The 21,248-nt window shown below is 47.0% G+C and overlaps 1 pseudogene across 1 annotated transcript; it reads right to left on the bottom strand.

Moving 5' to 3' along the window:
* Positions 1-6,605: 6,605 nt before the first annotated feature.
* LOC308643307 (E3 ubiquitin-protein ligase TRIM58-like) lies at positions 6,606-20,753 on the bottom strand (annotated as a pseudogene). The gene is made up of 6 exons (XR_014024373.1): positions 20,304-20,753; positions 18,036-18,131; positions 14,247-14,477; positions 12,234-12,256; positions 12,040-12,140; positions 6,606-7,778 (listed from the first exon to the last, which is right to left on the bottom strand). The product of XR_014024373.1 is annotated as an E3 ubiquitin-protein ligase TRIM58-like (transcript).
* Between the last annotated feature and the right edge of the window lie 495 nt (positions 20,754-21,248).

Raw genomic sequence — 21,248 nt, 5'->3', positions numbered from 1 at the left:
AACCATTGTCTGTTCCGTTTTTGTTTCATTCTGTTTCGGCTTTGTTTTATCCTATCTTATTGGGTTACGTTACCTTTATAGTAGATTAGAATCCAGTAAAAAACAAACCAAAAAACTGCTAAGTAAATTGTTAGAGGTCCAGACTATGGTAGAAAAAAACGCTAGGTCAAGCAAAAGAGAAGGTCTCTCAAGCTAGTCAGACAGAGGAGAATTTAAAAAAAGCAAGCTTAGAGGAAAAGCAGCCATCAGGTGGAGAATTACAACAGGAGGTTGCTACTAACTCCGTTCTATCACCAGAGGGCGTAACTCAACCAACAGCTCCATCTACCGCTGAGCGGCCCTCAACTCCCGTAGTTGATGGACGGAATTCTGAGGCAGGACCCCAAAGATTAGCATGCCCTGTACTTGAGCAGGCAGGAGGGCAACGAATTCACCGTGCTTTAGATTTCAAAACAATAAAGCAATTAAAGGAGGCTGTAACGACCTATGGGCCGCAAGCTCCCTTCACAATAAGCATGGTCGAATCTGTTACCAACTTGGACATGACACCAGCAGATTGGGCTAACATGTGTCGATCTGTGCTAAACGGAGGACAATATTTGTTATGGAAGGTTGCCAATGAGGAATTTTGCATGGAGACAGCTAGGCGAAATGCAGAAGCTGGTTATCCTCAAAGAAATATGGACATGCTATTGGGAAAGGGACCATATGAGGGTCAAAGACAGCAAATTGAATATGACCCTGGCGTATACGCACAAATTGCTGTAGATGCAGTTAGGGCATGGAAAACTTTACAGGGGCATGGAGACTTACAAGGTCAATTATCTAAGGTAATACAAGGAACTAATGAACCTTACGCTGAATTTGTAGATAGACTTATTCAGTCAGCCTCTAGGATATTTGGTAATACAGAACAGGTAATGCCATTTATAAAACAACTGGCTTATGACCAAGCAAATTGTTGCTGCAGAGAGGTCATTAGACCATGGAAACATGAAGATTTAAACACATATATTAAATTATGTAGAGACATTAATGAACAAGGGCAAGTCTTAGCAGCAGTACAACAGGCTTTAGATGCCAGGCCAAAAACATGCTATAATTGTAATCAAACAGGACATTTTAAAAGGAGTTGCCCCGTAAGAGGAGGGTTTAACAAAGCTGGATATCAAAGGAATAGAATACCGGGTATTTGCCCACGATGCCATAGAGGGAAACATTGGGCTAATGAATGCCGTTCTCAAACCACCATAGAGGGTATTCCGTTATCAAAAAACGGACAAGGACCAAGTGTTTACCCACGATATCGTGGAGAAAGGTATCAGGCTCCATTGCCAAAAAACGGACTAGAGGGCCCAATGCCCCGGGGCCCAAAACCACAAATATATGGGGCAATGGAGGAACCCAACAGCACCATCAAGGTAGTGCCCAGGACGCATTATCCATTAAATCCCTCATCAGACAAACTAGAGGGAGCGCAGGGCTGGACATCTGCGCCTCTGCCACAGCAGTACTAACCCCAGAGATGGGAATTCAAATCATTCCCACAGGAGTAAAAGGACCTCTTCCCCAGGGAACAGTAGGCTTATTATTGGGACGCAGTTCTTCTACACTAAAAGGACTTATGATAAGTCCTGGGGTAATTGATCCCGATTATGAGGGTGAAATAAAAATTATAGCTAGTTCTCCAAGAGGTATATCAGTAATTTCACCAGGAGATAGAATAGCACAGTTATTAATAATACCCAGCCTGCATGATAAATTTTCCAGTTGTAATGTAGAAAGAGGTTCCAAGGGATTAGGCTCCACAGGTGTAGATTGGGCTATGCTGTCTTTAAATTTAGATTCTCGCCCAATGCTAAAATTAAATATTCAAGGACATGACTTTAATGGGCTGCTGGACACAGGTGCTGACCTCAGCATAATATCTCGTCAAGAATGGCCAAAACATTGGCCATTACAACAAGCCACTCAAACGCTTCGAGGCCTAGGAGTGGCAACAAATCCCCATAGAAGTGCTATGGTATTAGATTGGAGGGATCCTGAAGGATGTGAAGGAACTATACAGCCCTATGTATTGGATCATCTTCCTGTAAATTTATGGGGAAGAGATGTCCTAGATCAATTAGGATTGACATTAACAAATAACATCAATCCTAACGCGCCCACTACTAGGGCTAAACAAGGCTTTAGGAAAGAAAAAAGATTAAGAGAACAAGAACAAGGTATGACAGCACCTATTCAAATAGATCAAGAAATAAATAGACATGAATTGGGTTTTCAGAAAGGGCCACTGAGACAATCAAAATTACTTGGAAATCAGAAAGACCAGTGTGGGTTCCTCAGTGGCCCCTGACTAAAGAAAAGATACAAGTAGCCCATGACTTGGTCAGACAACAATTAGCGGAAGGACATATACAACCTTCCGTATCCCCCCATAATACTCCCATTTTTGTCATTAAAAAGAAATCTGGTAAATGGAGATTATTACAAGATTTAAGAGCCATTAATAATGAGATGGTTATTATGGGACCTGCTCAATCAGGGATTCCTCAATTGTCTGCTTTACCAAAAACCTGGCATGTTTTAGCTATAGATATTAAAGATTGTTTCTTTTCAATTCCAATTCATCCCGAGGATAGTCCACATTTTGCATTTACTATCCCTGCACTGAATCATGAAGGTCCTGATCAGAGATATGAATGGAAAGTACTCCCTCAAGGGATGGCTAACAGCCCAACTATGTGTCAAATTTATGTTAATAAAGCAATCCAGCCACTTAGAAACCAAAATCCTGAACTACAAATATTTCACTATATGGATGATGTGTTATTGGCACATAAAGATAAAAACACATTGCTAGAATGTTATGCCACACTTACAAACTTATTGAAAAATTATAATCTAGAGATAGCAATAGATAAAGTACAATTAAATCTTCCAATTAATTATTTAGGAGTTCTATTATCCTCAACCATGGTCCGTCCACCAAAAATTCAAATACGAGTAGATCAACTCAAATCACTTAATGACTTTCAAAAATTATTGGGAGACATAAATTGGATAAGGCCTTATCTAGGCATACCAACAGGAGAGTTAGGACCTTTATTTGATATTCTAAAAGGTCCATCAGATCCAAATTCACCCCGCATGTTAACGCCTGAAGCAAGAAAAACATTAAAAATCATTGAAACGTATATGGAAAATATGCATTTGGATAGAATTGATATAAGTTTGCCTTTATTATTTATTGTACTACCAACAAAAAATATTCCTACAGGAGTATTTTGGCAGGAAGGTCCATTATTGTGGATACATTTATCTTATTCTCCTAACACTATTCTTACTAGATATCCTGAGGCTGTAGGACAATTAATACTCAAAGGAATAAAAGCAGCTAAGGGAGTATTTGGGATTTCTCCCAATAAAATTATCACTCCATATACTATGGATCAAATTGATGAGTTAGCTAATGAGTTAAATACTTGGGCAATAATCATGTGTAAAACTAGTGTTTCATTTGATAATCACTTACCATCTAATCCTTTGTTGTCTTTTTGGTCTAAGCATCCTGTAGTTTTTCCAAAAATGACAAGAAAAACCCCTATCATAAATGCTCCAAATATATTCACTGATGGGTCAAACAATGGTACAGCAGCAGTAGTTACTCCTGATCAAACTTTTACATTTTTAGTACCCAAACAATCAGCTCAAAAGGTAGAGCTTAATGCAGTATTACAAGCTTTTATGATGTTTAAAGATTCTGTATTTAATTTATTTTCTGATAGTCAGTATGTAGTTAATGCTATAGTATCCCTTGAAGATGCTGGTAGGATTTCACCTTCTTCTACTGTTTTCTCTTTGTTTTCCACTATACAAAGTCTAATCTGGGACCGAAAAGATCCATTCTTCATAGGTCATATCAGGGCACATACAGGATTGCCTGGAGCCCTTAGTATGGGCAATGAACTAGCAGATAAATCTACACATGACATACATATTTTCTCCACAATAGAAGAAGCTATAAATTTTCATAAAAGGTTCCATGTCAATGCTAATACTTTACAAAAGCGTTTTAAAATAACTAAAGAACAAGCCAGACATATAATAAAACAATGTCAAAATTGTGTGACATTTTTACCACAAGTTAATCTTGGAGTCAATCCTAGAGGACTGATACCTAACCATATTTGGCAGATGGACGTCACACACTTGCCAGAATTTGGAAAATTAAAATATTTACATGTTACAGTTGATACCTCTTCCGGATTTTTGATGGGCTCCCTTCATGCCAGAGAAAAAACTAAAGATGTTATAGCTCATTGCTTACAAAATTTTGCCACTGTGGGCGTTCCAAAACAGTTAAAAACGGACAACGGTCCTGGTTATACTTCCACCTCTTTTAAACAATTTTGCTCATCATTTGGTATTACTCACATAACAGGAATTCCATACAATCCACAAGGACAAGGCATAGTTGAAAGAGCTCATCAAACTATTAAAATGTACTTATTAAAACAAAAGGAGGGAATTGGAAAGGGGTATATATCCCCCAAAGATAAACTTAAAATAACCCTTTTTACTCTAAACTTTTTAAATTTAGATTCATCGGGACTTAGTGCTGCGGAAAGACATTTGTACCCCAAAAATGTACATAAGCCTAAGGTACTTTGGAAAGATATTCTAACAGGATAATGGAAAGGCCCGGATCCAGTGATAGTCTGGAATCGGGGCGCTGTCTGTGTTTTCCCACAGGATGAATAGCAACCGATTTGGATTCCAGAGAGATTAACTAAAACAATTTCTACAGAAAAAGAAGATGATTTGACTCAAATCCATAACAGCTGACATCCAAAGCTCCAGCTTGGCTATTCTTACATCTGCGACAGTGATTAACCAAGGTGTTTTTTTTCAATATCTATTTTATTATTGCATTTTTCCACATCATAAAGTTCTATTTTATTTTTGAGCTCATACAAACCTAGGTTAATGTTTTTCTGATCAGTTTTATTTTTTGACTGTGTTTTATTTTTTGACTGTGGAGTTTTTAAACATTGCAATGGAGATTTCACCTAGGTATAGTTACAAGGCCTTTATTTACTATTGTCTTATGTGTTGTATGTTGTGTGCACACTTCTGTTTTGTGTTGTATGTCTGTATGTGTGTATGTCCATATTTCTTATATGAGGAGCGCTCATGAAAAAATGGATCCGAATTTTTTCTTTATTCACGTGATTTATATAGTTTAATTTAAATTAGGTAAACAGCTGTTAATGATTGTTTTTAAAGATGGTTAACAGATCTGTTTGTTTGCTAATTTAAATTTGGTAAACAGCTGTTAAGGATTGTTTTTAAAGGAGTTTAACAGATCTGTTTGTTTACTTTCACCTTTCCTTTTTATTATATTTAATAATTCTGTTCAGGATAATGTCTCTTTAACATCATTGCCAGAATTTCCATCTCCATCCCAATTCCAGTGAAGACTGAGATAAAACCAAACTACAGCTTCTATGATAGCAATCACAATAAACTGTATAAACTGATGCATCAATGAATATAACTCAACAAGTAATGCTATCAAGGACTTGATTTACTTTGGGAGGAAATGGACATATTGATAGACTCCTCCAATTTGAACTGCTTGCAGAACTTGCCTGGACTATATATCAGTTACATACATTGTGAAATATCATCTGGTGCACCAAATTGTGGTACTGCTGGCATATCTTTGCTGATGGTGTCACCAGTGATGCAATTTCCTTGCCAGCTCACCCCATGTTTATTGTGGTAATACTGGCATATCTTTGCTGATGGTGTCACCAGTGACGCAATTTTTCCAAGGAGCCATCAATTGGCTTGGTGTCGTGGCATTTCTGTATCCTCCTCCCTTCTACTAGTGATGGTCTAAAATTTGGGGGCCAACAGAGGTGAGGCAAAGAACCTTACCCCCCCACTGGCACCAAGGCAAAATTTGGGGGCCAACAGAGGTGAGGCAAGAACCTCACCCCCCCACTGGTGCATAGGCCTATCCACAAGCATGGCTGAATGCTGGACCGGTAGTCAGCGACGGGTTGCTCTGATTACAGTGGATTCAACCTAAGACAGGAAGCTGACGCCTAAAGGTCAGTTCTCCCATGAAGGGTAAGAACCATATGTTAAATTGGACAACCTACCAGGCACGGTCCCTAGCCACATTGCTTGTTACTTAAACAGAAGGGGGCAGATGCTAGGAGCCACAAGCAAAATATATGATGTATGGCACCTTTGGTTGTAAAGCCAGCTAGCCACTGAGGTATTATTATGCTAAGATTTACATTCATATGCAAATTGGGCTCCTGCTGTTCACCTTGGCCTACTACTGGACTCATGTTACGGGGACTCATGGAGAGTTCCCATTGGTTGGGGAAGGATAGTAGGAGGAAATTCCGGGGGAGGTCCGGGGACCCCGGGTTCCGGGAGAGGGCGGTTCCGGTTAGACGCCCGCGTGGGAGGACCGGTTTTTTGCTTGCTGGCGCTGAGAGTGTTGGCGGCTTTTTCAAAATAAAGTTTTGTTCCTGCTTGAGTGGCTCGTGATTCTGTGCCCAGCCAAGACTGCGGCAGAATTTCATGATCCTCAAAAACTGTTCCCAGAATGAAGACAACAGAAAGCAAGTGAAGACTGTGATTGGAAACACACACGTGTGAAGGATGGTTTTGAATATGTCGATGTAAAAGGAAATGAAACTTTAAACAACCAGAGGTATCCAGGAAACAAAAGGGGGGGGGCAAGGAATGAGACAGAGGAGGAGCCAGCCAGGAAGGTGAGGGATGGTCCAGGAGGGAGCAGCCTCAGCCTGCTTGGCCCCCTGCAGGATTTCCATCTCTCAGCCTCGAGATTCAGCGTCGGGATGGGAAGATACTGAAGAGAATGGAAATTATAAGGACCATACAGAACTCTTTAATACGAGACTATTAATTTGAAAGAAAAGCCATCGAGTAAGTGGGGGGCCATCTGGAAATAGTTTGAGGAGACCCTCCAGGGCCAACGTTCCCGCATACACAGCTTCTCCTGTCTGCTTGGATTTCAAGGAACCTCCCCAGGCCCCAGCAAGAGGCTGCCCTGAGCTGGGCACTTGGTGAAGCTGTATGTCGGTCCTCCGCCGCTCTCCAGGGCCTTTGGACTGGCTGCGGGAGGACCCTGAGCACGCACTTCAGGACTGAAGGTCGCCCACGAGAGGAGGGTCAGGGTGGCCCCCGGACGCCCAGTTCTCTGCCTCTGCTTCTGCCATCGGTGGCAAGATAAGCGGCGCCTCGTCGCAGACGAAGAAGTAGGGCCGGAGGACACCCGATGACACCTGGCTGAAGCTGTAGATGTGGGACCCGTCTGTGACGTTGTAGAAGGACACCTCGCCGGCCTCGTAGTCCAGGAAGACCCCGATGCGGCGTGGCCGCTCCAGCTGCAGCAGGGGCGCGGACGGGGAGGCCAGCACCATGTACTCGCAGCCGCGCAGCAGCCACAGGGCCCAGACGCCATTCTCCGGGGACGGCGTGGCTTCCCCCTTCCTCTGCACCGAGTCCTGGCAGACGCCCAAGCCCCACTGGGCCCACGCTCCCACCACCACCTCCCAGTAGTGTCTCCCTGATGAGAAGCTCTGCAAGCCAAGGATGCAGGGCCAGGTGTCGAATCGCTCGGGGTTGCGGGGCACGTCCCTCCACAGCTCCCCGTCCTGCACGCTGCGCAGGTCGGCCGTCAGCTGGAGGCTGGGGTGCGGCCGTGGAGGGGTCCAGCTTCAAGTCCACTGCAGACAGAGTGATGGGACACGTGAATGCATGGGAAGGACTAGACGCCCTGGGGGTGAGCGTTGGCAATGCCCTCTCTCAGACTGCCCCAAGAAACAGGCCTTTCTCCAGGGTCTGAGCACGTCTTTGATCTGCTGGGGCGCCCAGGGTGGCCTTAACCAGGCCATTAGGGCAGCAGCGCTGTCAGCTTGCTGGAAAGCCAAACGCCCAGTCGAAGGCACCTTTTCATCTGCACCTAGAGCTCCTGGGTGCACTTAGGATCATCTGCACTTAGCATGAAATTATAAACTGCTTGGGGATTGTATAAGATAATATCATTAATATGAAATTCACTACTTTCAAAGTGGTGTGACTGTGGTGGGGGAATTGTACACTAGATGCCCTGACCTCCACACCCTGGTGTTATTACCTTCATGATTATATGACATTCTAGGACAACAGAGGCTATCTGGGAGGGTCTGATCTAATCCCACAAGCCCTTTAAAACTAGAAAGTCCTCTAGCTATCAGGATGGTGGCAGAAGAGAGTCTTAGACTTGGCTCTGATACAGCCTTGCCAGGGTGGAAGGTGAGGAGGGTCACATGAGGGGAAGGTGAGAGCACTCTGAAGCAGAGTGGCCCCAAATGATGGCTTGCAGGAAAAACAAGGACCGTGGCCTTGCAGCTGCAGGGAACTCCAGCTGGAAAGTCCTTCCCCAGACTCCTCAGAGAGGCTCAGTCCAGCCAACCCCTTGGTTTTGGCCTTCGGAGACCCTAACCCAAGCAAGGGAGCCAGCTGCTCCCACCTGCAAGTCTGATCTTTGGACCTGTGAGCTTACTAGTGGGTGTGGTCTAAAGTGGCTATTTGTAGTGATTGGTTCCACAACAGGAGGACCATCTAACATGTACTGTGGAGTCCCAGCAAGACTGATGCAGGATTGATTCACATACAGAGTAGGCAAATGCATCTACATCAAAACCAGAGTACTTCCTTATAAGCACTCAAAGGTAGTAAATTCATTAATAGACCTTAAGGTCATGGCAAAAACAGTTACTACTCGTACTAGTCCAATTCATCTTCAAGCCACACGTCGTGAACTTCTATGGATACCTAAACCTGACTGGCCACATCACTAGGCTCTGTGTGTTCATGACCTATGTTAAATCAGGAAGCCACCTTCTTCTTCTTTCTTTCTTTTTTTTTTTTTTTTGGTACCGGGGATTGAACTCAGGACACCCGACTACTGAGCCACATCCCCAGTCCTATTTTGTATTTTATTTGGAGACAGGGTCTCACTGAGTTGCTTAGCACCTCGCTTTTGCTGAGGCTGGCTTTGAACTCATGATCCTCTTGCCTCAGCCACCCCAGCCGCTGGGATTACAGGCATGTGCCATCAAACCTGGCTAGGAAGCCACCTCTAATGTGGCTTTTACCACCCCACAATATTGATAAGGAGATTCAAAGACTGTAACTGGTTTCCCAACTCCAGAGGAAGCAAATACCAGCCTGGAATGTGGCTCCCGTGGGACTGCCGGGGCTCATTTAACATGTCACCTCTTTGCACAGTGCTCAGCTCCATTGTTAGCCAAAGAAATCTGTGAAAGAGTTTTGACTAGTTCTCCCTGTTCCTTTCTCCTAAACCTAGCTATCAAGGGTAATGGGACCATCGCGCACAACAAACTGTCCTGCCCACCTGCCCAGTGGCCACCAGGGTGTTGAAGGGACGTCTGTGTCAGTCGGCACCATGAGGACCTTTCTGTCCTGGAGAGACTCCTGCTCTTTTCCAGACTCACCAGTGCCCATGCTTCCCTCCTTCTTGATCTCCCCTCTCCTCCGTCACTGCCCCAGGACAAGCCGCAGTGCCAAGTTGGGGACTTCTTTCTCGGCTCACGCCCTGTGGTTCTGGGTTGGCTCACTCAACACTCCAGTCAACTCCAGTCCTCTGCTACTGACTGCAGTGCGCGTTGCCAGCCTGGCCTCTCCCCTGAAGGTCCTTATTGTGAACTCATCTGCCTCCCCTGGCCAGTTTTGGATTCTCATTACCTGCCACAGCACCAACCTGACCCCAAACCAGTTGCCCTTCGTGGGCCTCGCCTGCAGCATGGCCATCAGCACAACCAGCCGTTTTGTGTGGCAATTCTTGGGGTCCAAGACCCTGGGTCCTCCTCACTCTCCTTTCACCACAACACACAGCTCATCCAGAAGCAGATCCCAGCAGCTCCGCCTCCATGGCCGGCCAAGGATGTGGCCATCTGGCACCTTTCATACCAACACTGGGGGTCACCTACACTCATCTGTCACTGAACAGTGACAAAGGACACTAGCTGCTGTCTTGGCGACTTTAATTCATCACAATAAAGCACCCGGATGATGTGCACACCATGCCAGTCCTACTGTGCTGTCTCCCCAGGAACACCCTGTGCTCTCCCACTGAGTGGCCGTTCACAGAAGCAGCCCACCTCTCCAGCCCTGCTGCCTTGTCCTCCTCGCCCTCCCCCTGGGCTGCCCTCACCATCCTGTCCTCACAGTCCCAGCACACCTGCCGCACTTCCTGCTGCCTGATGCTCTGCTCCTCTCCCGGTCACGCAGCTTTTTCTTTCTATTATTATAATTATTAACATGCATCAATTGTAGAAATTAGTGGACGTCACTGTTTCCCCTCATCTAGTTCAAACTTGGAGCCTCTGGCCACCCTCATCACACTCTACAGAAGCCCGTGTCCTCTCCTCACAGCCGTGTGCCTGGGTGACTGAAGTCAGTATTTGCACCGTGAATCACGGGTCATAGCACATTTGATTTGCTTTTGTTCTTCAATGATTCACTCCACTGGTAGAAAGGGCAGCATAAACTAGGCAGCATGGGCTGGATTCATTCACTAACTATTTCATTCGGTAAAAAGGAAAAGCATAGGAGGTGACAGAGTCTGGGGGTGTGCTGCGAAGGCCCTCATCAAGTCACATGGCTAGTGTATGTTCACCTATCCACCAAACAGGGGGGTCACTGGGTGCTACAACTGAGGTAGGTTTTCTCATTACAGGACAAGACTGTCCCTGGGAAGCCACAGTTTGTATTATGTGGTGCAAAGTAAATTTTAAAAGGAAATAGTAAAAATATTGAATCATCACCATTTAAAAGAACAACATGATTGGGTGAACAAAGCCATTTCGTGCAGACCCTCTGGGTGTCCCTGACTGGCATCCACTCGGATTGTGCACAAATGTCCCCTCCCCTTTCCTGCAGGCAGGTGCACTGTTCCACCCCTTCACAGCCAGACTCACCCAACACCGAAATCCTCAGGAAGGCCAAGGGCAGTGCATGAGTCATGGTGAGAGAGTGCAGTGTATTTTTGGTCTATATCCCAGGTCCTGACACACCAGTTCCCAAAAGTCCTGAGACAAGGACTATTTTGCATGCTAGTGAGATGGCTGGTGCTTGGTGGCCTAGATGACCTCAGGATGGGGCTGGTTTCCAGGGAACCCCCTTTGTATTAAAGGGATAGAACCTTCAGTCCAACATCCCCCTACCTCTGGGAGGAGAGTGGGGGCTGAAGCTCCAGGGGCCAGCAGTGGCCAGTGGTGTCTTTGGTCATGCCTGCTGAATGAAGCCTCCATAAACCCAAAGACGGAGCTTGCCAGTGGCAGCACACAAGGAGATCCTGCAAGGAGCACCCAGAGAGGGTGTGTTGCCCCTCCCCACACCACCCTGTTGGTTTCCTCCACCCGGCTGCTGGTCCCCATCCTCTGCAACACCCTGTACAATAACTGACCAAGTGTGAGTAGGGTCTGAGTTCTGGGGGCTGCTCTAGCAAACAAACCGCGCTCATAGAGCGGGTCCCGGGAAAGCTGCTTTGCAGTTGGCTGGTCAGAGGCACAAGCCACAGCCTGCTTGTTCCTTGCTCCTGAAGCAGGGCACAGCCTTGTGGGACCAGGCCCTCAACCTGTGGGATTCGATGATGTCTGCAGGTGGACAGTGTCAGAATAGAGTGAGAGGGAGCCAGCGGGGCAACCCCGGAGAACTGACGGACTCCTCGAGGGAGACACCCACATGTTCTGCTGGGCAGGGCTGATGCACTGTGCCCCAGGAAGGAGCTGGAGGTCTGCCAGGCTGGGCCCCACGTGAGAGGCCCCGACAAGGCAACAACCTGAGAGCTCACTCACTTATGAAAGCACACTCGCACAGTGAGTCTCAGAGACCTGGGGCTCTGCCAAGGCCAGGGCAGTAAGGGCAGCAATAAGCCCCACACTCTCAGCATCAGTTCCCAGGCTCGGGGGCTCCACCCACCTTGGAATCTCCTCAACATTTCCCGCATGCCAGGGATGCGACACGTGGTCTTCAGCTCCATGGGGATGGTCTCTGGTTTCAGCCGCATCACAGCCTTACTTCTGAGAAGAGCAGAGAACCCGGAAATGTCAGCATGGCCACACCAGCCCTCTCCGCCTCCCCCGCTCCCTCACTGGAGCGGAAAGTACACTTACCGGCTCAGGGCTCCTTGCACACCCTGGAAGTAAGAGACACAAGCAGGTGTAAGTGCTTCCCACAGTTGACTGGGGACACACCAAGAAAATGTCTTTAGAATGTACTGGAAATAATTAACAAGCAACGTAAGACTGCAGGCGACAGTGAATCTCTGTTAATTAAAGGCAAAAAAGGCTATAATTGAATTCTCACATGACTCTCAAATTTAAATATCAGGAATATAATTAGAACAGAGTCAGACTACACAAAGTTTATATTAATTCCCATGAAACCTATCCATCAATTATGGATTGTCAACTGATAGCTCTGGTTGTTGGGCTATTTTAACAGTTACATTCTGCACTTTATACAGATGGAATTAGGGTAAAAATCCTACATGTTTTCGGAATTTACTCGAGGAACTTATATAAGTATGGCATAGATCCTGGGACTGGGCATATCGCTCATGGTCGAGGGCTTGCCTGACTTGAACAGGGCCCTGTGTTCTGTCCCAGTACTCCAGAAAAAGTCGTTCTCAAATTCGAATTTTCTGAACCAACAGACAAAGCTACTAACTGTCTAAGGAGATAAGAAAGGAAGTCACTACTATCCAGCAACAGTGTATCTCAAAGCGGGTAACAAAAAGGTCACCTCCAACACACTTGTCTTCTTCCCTAAAAGTGGTCAACAGTCGGACAAATTTCAACAAGGCATGAATGCAGGGAAACCATTTGCCTTGTCCTTTATGGACATGATTGACCTGGGTCTTGGCCAGTGGGGTAAAATGAAGATCATTGGTATCAGAGAAGAAAGAGAGAGGACACAGACAAAAATTATGTAAGACTATATTCTTACTATGATTTGTACTATAAATCATTCTAACATTTATATGGTGCAAAGAAATACTCATTTTAAATGAGATTTATCTGAGATAATGCAGTGAATATTATTTTTGAAAATGCCAACGTTCCTGTGCTTACTTGCCACCTATACTTGAAAAATTAATTTCTTTCTGGCTCTCTGTTTACTCATTAGGAAATGAGCACAGCCATGACATTAGTAATGGGAATGAAGATAGAATGGGCAGATTAAATAAAGTGCTTGGTAGATAAAAGCGTTTCATGCAGTTACTTAGTGATTCCTCATCAGATCCACAATATTGACAACTGTGTTTGCAAACGTCACAAGACAGCGACTGGGTTTATGTGCCTGGAACTTGCAGTGTCCAGAGGCTAGTCAGTTGGGACACTGTGGGCCAGCTGCTCAGTGGGGATCTGCACTCTCTTTTAGGTTAGAATCCTCGTCTGTCACTGGGGCAAGGTACAGAGAAAAGTACCAGGTGAATGAATTTCTCTTGCAGGCGGCCCTGGGAACAACACCTGTGGGTCGGAATGGCCGTGTCTGTGACCCCAGACCCTGGGGAGGCTGGGGCAGGAGGGGGCGGTTCAAGGCCAGCCTGGGCCTCTGAGTGAGACCCTGTCTCCAATTAAAACTTTAAAAAGGCTGCTCTGAAGTCCCAACAGATTGAGAAATCAGCACAGGAGGTCCATACACTCCCACCATGCCCGGGACGGGTGTGCAGTACAGGCCAGGAAATTAGTGTTCACCTTAGGACTTAACATGGGAATTTCAAGCTGGACTAGGTGAAGCACTGCTTATACTTCTGGCTGTTTTCCATGAAATGGGCTGCCAGAGGCTTTGGGGGTTGAACATTCATGAAAATCAGCAATATCATCTTTGATAAAAGGACGGTTTCTCAGCCAGAATGGCACAGCTTGTTCTTGCCCCAGCTGTTCACGATTCCATAAATAATTAATTTTAACTCATCACGTATTGAAGTTTTTGTCTTTTGCATGAGCTAAATGGTCCTCTGGGTGCCTCCTGACTCAGGGCCCAGTATTCGGTCATAAGACACCTTCTAAGGAAGCACTGCTGAGCTCTGTCCTAGAGAGCTGGGTGCCTTCGTGTCCCATGCCAAGGCTTGTCCCCATCCCCTCAGCCTCTGTGGGCCTGGCCTCCTGAGGCCGCCTCACCTCCAGTAGCCCCAGGGCTGGGCGCTGGCACCTCTCCTCCAGCTCCTCTGCCAGCTCCTTGAGGGCCTTGCTGTGCTGGGCCAGCTGGTCCTTACTGTCCCGAAGTCTCTGCAGGGTGGCTCTCTCCTCCTCCTCCAGCCTTCGGAGCTGCAGCTGCTCTTCAAGGGCCAGAAAGCCTCGGTGCTTCTCAAACTCCAACCTGAAGCGCTGCCGCTGCATCTCCACCTTCTCCTGGAGCAACAGGAGACCCCATCAGGCTGGGGCAAGGTGTGCGGGACCTGCCTCAAGTGTGGGATGGGCAGCCAGAGAAGGGACGTCCCGCATCACCCCCCACCCCTGAACCCACCCCCCTCACTCTGCTCCTCTGGGGAGGACCTTAGAAACCAGAGGCCGGGAACAGGAGAGGTGGCCGGTGGGGTTTTCAAGCTCAGAGTCTGGGAAGACTGTGGCTGTGGGCCCCCTTGTGCTGCAGGGCCGGAGGCAAGGCCTTCAACATTCGGGTTTCAATATCACGAGTCAAATGCAGCAGAAAGAGAAGCGTGGGGATCATCTGGGCACCTCCAAGAGCCTGCGTGGCCCCACAGCAGAGGGCTGGCTCTGCTGCTGGATGGGTGGCCAGGAAGAGCAGAAGGCCTGGGCTGTGAGGGACAACGTGACAGGAGAACACACAGATGTTCTCTTGTCCCAGGAGAAGCAAGAAACCAGCACAAGGCCGTGTCCTCTGCAGAGCCCAGAAGAACTAACTGCCACGCAAGCCACTCACTCCAGGATAATGCACCAGCCCCTACCCAAATCACCCATCACGGCTCTTGTTGTTGCTTTCCTGGTGCTGAGGACGGAGCCCCTGGCTTCACTCAGGCTGGGCAACTCTGCCCCTGAGGCACACCTGGCCCTCACAGGGCGATGTCTGACTGAACCTAAGGATCACACTGTGTGCAGGGGATCGCATCTAAATGTTATTCTCTTGAAATTAGTAGCTAGAAACCCAGCTTTAAACTGAGCATGAGTGGCAAGTCACCCTCCCAAAGCATCTGCACCTTGGGTTGTCCGTTTTGTTTTTAAACCTGATAGTTTCTTGGTTTAATTGAAAGGCATAAATTATCATCAAAATTATTATAAAAGATATATATATATATTTGTAATCCAAATAATAGTTCTCCCCAAATGTCTGGAGGTACTTTGGATCGCCCCGGAGGTGCCGCCTGCTGCCGCCATCCACCGCAGAGGTGGGAGTGCTGTTGAGCGACAGCCTGCGGGGACAGCGCCTACACCTCCTGACAAGGAGCTGATGGCCCACTGGCCACAGCGCCAAGGTCTCCCACTTCCTTCTTCCCATTTTGCATTCCTACCTCCTTTACCGTTTTCTAAATCACTGATTCATACACTCTTGGCCTCCTCCTCAGGGATACTGACTCTGCATTCCACATTCTGATTCCCGAGAGGCATGACTCATAGAAATGCAAACTGTCTCCCAGGGCAGGCTGCTGGAGAGAGGGCTGAGCACTGCCACAGGGAGGGGAGTCCAGGGGTGCACCAGGGATGACAGGGTGGAGGGGCAGCGGCAGCCCAGCTTCCTTCACGTCACCTTCTTGAGTGCCACAATCTCCTTTAGATCTGAAGAAAGAAGTGCTGCTACAGAACTTAGAGCTCGTTTTCATCAAGCCTGTGCCTGATGGTTCTGGCTCAAGTGAACATGAACGACCAAGAAGTTCAGACACGGCTACTTGCCTCTGAACAAGATATCTTAGCATCACGTCTATGTTATGACATGCATTGGAGGTTTTAAAATGTGGGAATTCAGATCTTGCACTTGGGTTCCTGATTTCATAAATCTGTGGTCAGGCCAATATTAAAAAAAAATTAAATATTATTAGCTTTAAATAATAAAGATTGTGAATCAGTGCTTAACTTTACCTATAATAGATATAACAATAGGAGAAGATAAGACTTATTTCATAAGAAAAATGTAGCAAAAATGGTCCTTACGAGCTAGGTACAGTGGTACACCATAACTCCAGTGACTCACTGAGGCTGGAGGATCACAAGTTTGAGGCCACCCTCTACAACTTAGTGGGACCTATCTCAAAATAAAAAGTAAAAAGGGCTGGGGATGTAGCTCCATGCTCAGCATTAAACAAACAAACAAACAAACAAATAAATAGAGGTCCTTATGAAAATATCTGTATGAAGATAGTGTATCAAACTAAATTTTTGAGGAAGAAAATAATATAAAGGATGATTCTAGCAGGGTGACTTGGAGGAGAAAGAAGAGGAATATTCTATAAAATATATCTGATCATGTTATATACTGTGCTGTGTACCTAATAAACCCTTCCAACATGACACTATATGTGGTTCACAGCCTTGGCACTGTGGCAGGTTTTGCTAGGAGCCACAAGCAAATATATGATGTATGGCACCTTTGGTTGTAAAGTGACGCCAGCTAGCCACTGAGATGATTATGTTAAGATTTACATTCATATGGAAATTGGATTCCCGCTGTTCACCTTGGCCTGCTACCGGACTCATGTTACGGGGACTCATGGGGAGTTCCCATTGGTTGGGGAAGGATAGTAGGAGGGAATTCCGGGGGAGGTCCGGGGGACCCCCGGTTCCGGGGAACGCGCGGTTCCGGTGGAGGCCCGCGTGGGAGGACCGGGTTTGGCTTGCCAGCGCCTACAGAGTATTGGCGGCTTTTTCAAAATAAAGTTTTGTTCCTGCTTGAGTGGCTCGTGATTCTGTGCCCAGCAAAGACTGCGGCAGGTTTGACCTACAATTCACTGTTGAGGGGTGCAGTTGCTGCTCTGGGTACTGTAGGGGGCTGAGCAACTTTCCAGCCTCTGCCGTGAATGGCAGCAGCAAGCATGGTGACCCAAAGCCTCTCCAGCTGTGGAACTGGAGAGGAGGGCATGTGGTCCAGGTTCATAGCCATTGTGTGTAAATGAAATGTAGGAGAAAAACAAGGGGGGAGGGGCTGCTGAGGTGCAGAAAGAGGGTACCGTGGATGGATGACCCAAGGAGGCTGAAGGCTCCAATTCCCTCCCTGTATAGATGGTCCCTTGGAACTGCACCACATCTGTCACCAAGCCTGTGGCATTCACTATTTAACTGTCCTACAAATACAGTTTGACACTACAGTAGCAGGTGGTGGCACCCACCCTAGCAGTGAGTTTCACAGTTAGATCAAAAGAGTAAAGCTATTTATAATCTGGATAGGGTCCTGCTGGCAGAGGTAAAAACAAAAATGAACAGTGTCATTTGGGGTCTGGGACAATTCAGGATGGCCATGAGATGTTTCTATGGAGCGCCTAAGTAAATGGCAAGCTCGCTGGAGAATGGATGCCACAGTCTGGCTGGGCACAAAATAACCCGAGCCACCACACAGCCTTGTAGGTTCAAACAGCAACCTTTATTCCTGAACTCTCACCAGCACTCTACACACACTTCCAGGGAACACACTGCCTCCACCAGGCTCCCCGCGCCAATTCTCTCAGAACCCTGCAAGAACTCAAATGTAACTCAAAAGGAACTCCAAAGTAGCGGGAGCCCTAACTAGAGGCAGCAGGATCCGCCCTAATTCTGGAGCCGCCCTATTCCCAGCAGGATCCGCCCTAATCCCCTGAGCCGCCCTAATCCCCTGAGCCGCCCTAATCCCGGAGCAGGGTCACCTTTCAACCATTCCATCTGGCAAAAATACCAGGCGTCATTCTGACTAAACCGTGGCTCTCAACAAATGGAGACTGGGGAAGAGGGTGGTGCCTGCAGCTCCCCAGGCCCAAGGCCCCCTACCTTCCACAGCACAGTCCTCCTCCCCACGTTGGCTTCCTGCATCATCGCCTCCTCCATCTCCTTCCTCACCAGCTCCAGCGCCTTCTGCAGCTTCACCTGTGTGGAGCAGACTGTGAGGACCTGCAGGATCAACTGGAAAACTCCCTAGAATGCAGGTGGACACCTTCACTGGTAACTCAGTTAATACCAGATGCAAAGATTCATCTAAAATCGTGCTCCTTGCACCATTAGTATTGTAAAACTACAATGACTAAAATGTAAAAATGGGTGGCAAAACATTTTACATCAACACGATAGGAAACTTAATGACAAGAAATAGAATTACAATGTCAAATAAGTACATTTTATAACGGTGCCAATTTTGAAAAAAATGCTTATAATGAATATGTAAAAAATAGATGGAGGGAAATGAAGACATCATTAGGTGAAATGTCATCTATTGGTGTTAGGTTGAAGAGTGATACAATTTTTTATTAATTACCATGAGAAAAGTGTGTTTGTTATTAGTACTATAAGTCATGGTATTTCACCAAAAATAAATCTTGTTGGTTAAAATATGTTAAATGAAGTCAGGTGCGGTGGTGCATGCCCATAATCTCAGCAAGTTAGAGGGTAAGGCAGGAGGATCTCAAGTTCAAGGTCAGCCTCAGCAATTTAACACCGCCCTAAGCAACTTTGTGAGACCTTATCTCAAAATAAAAAAATAAAAAGTCTGAGAATGTGGCTCAGTGGTAAAGCCCGAGGGTTCAATCCTTGGTATCATTAAATAAATTAATAAATAAAATAAAAATAAAATATTTTAGGTGAAAAACACAATATTCTGTACATATTAAAAGGAGTAAAATAAGTATAAAAAAGCCTGCCAAACAAACAAACAAAAACCCAGAAATTACATCTCTCTTCAATGATAAGACCCTTCCAAGAGGCAAATACATGCCTTTCTTTTTAAAACAGGAAGCTCCCATAAAAACACATACAGAAATATGTTTTTAGTAGAAAATAATACAAATTCTACCTCCAAACTTATTCAATAAATCTTACATATATATCATTCACTTTAAAATATTATAATACTCTATATAAAGTACACATAAAGTAACATTAGAATTCATGGTGGCATCAGAATAAAAAGAGGCATATGTTTGGTGTTTGTAAGGAATAGAGCCATTCTCACTTGTAGATGGAGGAAAGCTCCCTGGGACCAAAGACACTGAGCAAAAGCAAGGAGGTGAAATAAGAGGCATGTTTGGGGACAAGAGTGACTAGGCTAATTTTGCTGGGTCCCTTGTTTGGCTTGGATAAGAGCAGAAGGAAGGGAACTTCAGAATCTAGAAAGTCGTGATTGACAGGCCAAGGAGTTTGGATGGTACTTGTTTTTTATCTAGTTGACTACTGAAAACAGAGAACGGCTTTAGCATATAACAGCAGCCATGTTCTGTATGGTACCTTGGGGATTTAGACAGACAGGAGCATACTTGACTTTTCAGGTAGGCTAGAGAGCGCCTAGTACCTGTACTTTGTAGAGGATAACAGAAATCAAGAGGAAAAAATCAAGGGAGAAATTTCCAAGACTGTCCAGATGAATGTTGACTGGCAAATACCCCAGTCCTTAACTTAAACAAATAGAATAAATAAATGAACGTTTTAAGAAAGCTGGTACTTGGAACTCATTTCAGTGTGATGGAGTGCTTTGGCTAACTGTGCCATAGATTAAAAAGACAGCTTTGACCTCTCTGTGCTAGTAGCTGTTCCAGATGCCGGGACAGGCACGTGTTTAGAGTATGTCCCAGGACCCGAGGGCACCTGTGGGAAGACACCTGGGCAGAGTCCCTCGGATTGCTCTTGGGGTCAAGCACCTCTGCTACTCGGTCCTACTTCAGGGAACCCAGACAGTCCAGGCCTGAGCAGACGCTATTCCTCACGAAGGTCCGAGCCAGAGGGTGGCCTTGGTGCCCATGTTAAGGGACCTAGACAGACACCAGGCAAATGCCGCGCCCTAGGAATCCCATCAGTGGAAGCGAGTACGACAGAGGTGCAAGGCTGTCACCGAGACTCACTGCACAGTCCGCCGGCTCGGGATCAGGAAGAAAAAGACCAGCTTGAAAGCCAGGGACCGAGGGTCCTGCGCTCGCTCGGCAGTCGGTCCCGCGCTGGCTAGCCGGAGCCGAGGCAGGACGACCCGGCGGGCAGGGGCTCGGTGCCCCGGTGCCTTCCGCCCGACACGAGCGGCCCGCGGCCCAGCTCGGCACCCCGGGCTCCCGCGCTCACCTGGTAGCTCCTGGCGGCCTCCCGCAGCGGCGCCGTGTGGTGGCCCTGGTGCTCGGGCGTGGTGTCGCAGACCCAGCACAAGAGTGCCTGGTCCTCCTCGCAGAAGCGGCTCAGGTCCTCGCCGTGCCGCGCGCACTGGCGCGCCCCCGCGGGCTCTGCGCCCATCCCGAGCTGCCGCACGCTGTCCACCAGGCTGGCCAGCTGCCGGTTGGGCCGAAAGTTCTCGGGCCTGAAGGGGCCGCGGCACTGAGGACAGGCGTACACGTCGCCCTGCGCGCTGTCCGACTTCTCGCAAAACTCCGAGATGCACCGGAGGCAGAAGCTGTGGCCGCAGTCCACGCTGATGGGGTCCTGCAGGAAATCCAGGCACACGGAGCACCGGGCCTCCTCCCGGAGCCGCTCCCCGGGCGTCCCGGAGGCCATGGTACTGGCCTCGCCTGGCCGCGTGGCTGCCGCTGCCCCGCGGCGCCGGTTATCTCCTCTGTTGCCTGGAACCAAGAGAAGGGCTCATGGCCAGGGTGGGTTATCGCTGGCTGGGGTTCAAGAGTCTTAATTAACCACTTCTGCTGATGATTTACAACTCAGACACTCAACCACAGGAGTGAAATTGACATTCAAGTAATCCTCACCTCCTAGGAAGCTGAGCTCTTTCTCTCTTCCTCACTCTTCCTTCCACGGAACATTTTTATTTATTAATGAAACATTTAAGTCATCTGAAAGGGAAACATTATTGAGATTTGACTACTTATCTTAAAAGTTTAAAAGTCCAAATTTTAACAAAATTTTACAAAAGTATCCTGAAGTGCATCGATGAAGGGAATTAGCGGATTGTGGCCCGTTTCTGTGGTCTGCACGATATTCCAGGTGAACTCGACACGGAGGCACACACGTGCCTAAGGGTGAACACCCTGAGCCTTTCTCCCTAGAGTCCAGGCCGTGAACCTT

The sequence above is a fragment of the Spermophilus citellus genome (assembly GCF_964194105.1).
Source record: "Spermophilus citellus genome assembly, chromosome: 1".
NCBI classification, from domain to species: Eukaryota; Metazoa; Chordata; class Mammalia; order Rodentia; family Sciuridae; genus Spermophilus; species Spermophilus citellus.
This window is presented reverse-complemented; position numbering and strand designations above follow the sequence as displayed.